Source organism: Triticum dicoccoides, chromosome 4B, assembly GCF_002162155.2.
Source record: "Triticum dicoccoides isolate Atlit2015 ecotype Zavitan chromosome 4B, WEW_v2.0, whole genome shotgun sequence".
Lineage (NCBI taxonomy): Eukaryota > Viridiplantae > Streptophyta > Magnoliopsida > Poales > Poaceae > Triticum > Triticum dicoccoides.
In genome coordinates this window covers 640,554,485-640,558,518 of record NC_041387.1, presented here as the reverse complement: position 1 = coordinate 640,558,518, position 4,034 = coordinate 640,554,485, and positions in this window count along the sequence as shown.

The window sequence follows — 4,034 nt, the reverse complement described above, 5'->3', positions numbered from 1 at the left end:
CCGCCTAGCCGCGCTCGGGGGGCAGGCGTCGCGCCCCACGGTGGCCGCGCTCCGAGTGCCGGCGCCTCGTGCCTCGCCCTCCCCGTGCCCCGCCCTGCCGCGCTCGGGGGCCGCCGCGCGCCCCGGCAGCCTGCGCGGCCCGCCCTGTCGTGCCCGCGCCCCGGTCAAGTCTGGACAACTCCGCCCCGTGCCCGCGGGCTCGGCCCCGACGTCCAGCTCCGGCGAGGCGATGGTGGGGGGGCGCGCCGAGCGGGGCGCTGCTGCTGCAGATCCTGAACGTGGGGGGCGTACCTCATCCGCGAGCACGGCGGCGGGCGCAGGACGACGGCGGGCGCGGGGCGACGGCGGCCGCGGCGGCGGGCGCGGGGCGTGCGACGGCGGACGCGGCGGGCGGCCGGCAGCCGACGAGGGAGCAACGAGAGCAACGAGGTCGGGAGTGGCTCGGTGTGGGTCGCTGACCTGTGGGCCAGTGGCGGACACGAGCGGACGAGAGAGGCCGAGGAGCGCGTCCGTCTGTGTCCGTTCAGACCCATTTGCGACCCAACTTTGGTCTGGATTTGGGGTTGGGCCGGACTAAAACGGACACTAGCGGACAACTTTGTCCGTTTGAATATTACCGCTGGGTCGTATTTTACCTCAATTGGACAAAAGCGGACCGGACGGGTCACGGATGGGTCGTACGGTGGAGTTGGCCTTAGAACACTGTCCAGATTTTTTTTTATTTAAAAAAAATACTAACTGACAGTAGCATTACCCAAGAACAGGTGTCAACTTTTGTGTGGTCACAAGTTGGAACCGATGATGAGCTACTGCACAGCAGCAACCAGGACAGGAGGTGGCACTGCGTAATCCTTGCTATGCACAGTAAAGCTCGCCAATTTTCCTTTTGGAGAAAATAAATTTAAACGGGAGGGAGATGAGCAGGCAGGCGAATCCAGGCGGGGCGTCCTGACCTGATGGATGGGCCGTCATGTCAGCAACAACTCACCCAATCTCTTTCAACAGTCACTCTGGTTAAGCGTTGTCTACTCATGCAGTGATCAGCAGTGGTGACAATCTCAGCAGCTCCACTTACACAAAACCTGCGGCGCTGATGATTGATTAGCCCGCGCACGCACGTGTCCAAAAAGCGCTGTACACGCGGAGGGAGCAGCCGCGGCTAGGCTGGGCTGCGAGACGTCCCGTCACCTGACAGACATCGTATAAACAAAGCGAGAGCGAGGGAGCAGACAATGACTGTTAACGATAGATAGATAGCATCACGCAGCAAATTGCAGTGGCCTGATGGATGGATGCAGCCAAAACCCCAAATTTCACCCCGAAAGGCTTGTCAAAAGAGGAGCAAAACATCATGCATGTTTGACCCAAAATGTTTACGAACGGAAGGAATCCTCCACAAAGAAATAATAAAAAATGGTAAAACCCTCCAGGCCAGACCGTTGGTTTCAGAGGTGGCCCTGGCTAGAAAAGAAACTGTGCGCGATGCGTCTCTGGACTGGAACAGCTCCATCGATCAGCTGGAAACGAAACGAAACGAAACGAAGCGGGCGGCGAGGCGATGTTTCTTCTTCTTTTCCTTGCAGCGAGCCGACGGTGGGGCGGCCGTTGAAGTCCTGAGCACTAAGCATGATTAGCAGCGCTGCCTGCTGCGTCTTTCAGGATCAAATGTCGCCAAGTGCATGCCCTGCTGAATGCTGACGGCTGCTTCTTCTGCCTGCCTGCTTGCATACACGGCCGCTGCCACGCTCAGGCGATAAGCCTCCCTCACGGCCACGCAGTCGAGCCCAAGAAATGGTAACAAGCAGCTCAAGAGGACTGACAGCAGGATAGGTAAATACTACAGTAGTAACTCGGCTGTGCAGGCAAAGCAGCAGCAGTGCATTCAGTTCAGGCATAATTAACTGCGTGGTGTAGTGGTCATGGACTTCCACGGCACAACGGATTGCTCCTGGATACTCTATCACTAGCATCAACGCTCTTGGGAACGTGCGTGTCGCAGAAAGGACTAGGAGCGAGCGAGCGACCGAACGGGACAAAGTTAAGCGTCCGTCCGCCCGTCCATTAGCAGCTTGGTTTGGTTGGTTTTACTGTACTACTCCCTCCGTTCCTAAATAATTGTTTTTCTAGAGATTTCAACAAGTGACTACATACGGAGCAAAATAAGTGAATCTACACTCTAAAACATGTCTACATACATTCGTATGTTGTAGTCCATTTAAGATGGCTAAAAAGACAATTATTTGAAAACGGAGGGAGTATTTATCTGCAGAAAGTCAGACGGAGCATACTACAGATTACCCCGCAGCAAGGAGCGATTCCAGGCGGCAAAACGGCCGCTTCCTTTTAGGTAACTGCCGCTGCTTTGAGTAAACAAACACAAGAATTAAAGCAGATGAAAAAAAAGGCACAAGTGAAATGGACAGTGGATTCCTTTGATGGTGGTAAAAGGAGCAGCTTGGAAAACCTCTCCCGAGTGCACGCCCATGGTAGGCCAAAAAAAGCAACTTTATTACTACTAGTAGAACGCCCGTGCGTTGCTACGGGCTACAATGCTTACAAATAAATTCAACAAATGATTAATGTCAGCTCGAAGGTCGAAGTTGATTTCTCATACGTTTTCAACTGTCTCAACAGTCCAGGCTCCCTTAAATCTAGCTCGTATGTGGGGACAAATGTGATTGTCCAGACTGTCGTCATGTTATCTCTAACACGTAGTCCCAACACAAAAACCTCACCCCACGACGGACCTTTTTCTTTTCCTGCTGGACCCTCTCTTTCCCGCTCAGTTTCCTGCCATAGCGGGTTCTTGCTGGAGCCTCTCTTTACAACTGGATGACACCCACCTCACCTTCGCCATGGCGTCCTCTCTCCTTCACACCGTACTTTCCGACAGACTGATTGTCAAGGAGGAGTCTGCCACAAACCGCCCCGCTCTCCGCTCTAATCTCATCTCCTGTGTTCATGTTGATCCGCCAACGACATCAATGGGGGAGGAGTGCGTCGCTCGTGACCCCCCCCCCCCCAGCCAAGAAGGCAGATCCAATGTCTCCTAAGTCAATGTCACGTTGTAACACACAGTTTAATGTCATGCATTACACGAAAAAGGGTTTCCCCCACTTTATATTATAAAGAATAACCACAACATCAAGCATCCGATACAAACGCACGCCACACAGACCCAAGGCAAGATACACGAATGCCGGGCATCGACACACGACCTCAATGACACAAAGCATCTAAAAGATGAGCAAAAAAGGATCCGCTGAGAGCCGATGGAGACCACCACCAAGGAGCGATCATCCGGGAGGATGTGTGACGGACACGTCAGAACGAGGACTCCAATCCGGTGCCTCCAGGAAGGGCACGAGCAAGAACGTCGCCACCGTCTGATCCGAAGATCAAGTTTTCACCCGGAGTAAGATGGAGGGAGAAGAAGCACCACGACGGAACCTGCAAGGAGGAACACGACGTCCACGGACGCCGTCACCGTTGACCAGAGCGGACTGGGTAGGTGATGTACCCCGGTGCTTCAGCTCCCCCGCCGCCACCCCGGTCCGCCACACCCACAGCCATGCTGCCTGAGCGGCCATGGTTGTCTGCTCGCATCTGAGCCGCACAATCCGCCCATGACCAACGCGACTCCCACCACCAGGGCCGCCGCCCCGCCACGAGACCACCCCAAAGCCACCAAACTTTGCCCAGATCCATGACCCCAACCACCTCTAGAATCGCCGCCGGGCAAGCTGCCTCGAGAAGGGCCGCAACCACATCGATCGGGGGAAGGGGAAGGCAAAGAAGTGGCCCATGGCCACGACCGACACCCATGTCGGCTCCAACTTCCCCCCGGAACCGTGTTTCGCCCCCGCTTCGAAGGCCCAGAGCATCAGAAGGAATCGGCCGTCGCCAGAAGCTGGAGAGGAAGGGTTGCTGAGTTGTCGCCGTTGCCGCCTGAAGACGCCACCAAAGGATCCACCCGAGCCTAGCGCCGCCACCCAGCCGCGAGGGCCCGACTGGGTAGGAGCAGCCTACCACCT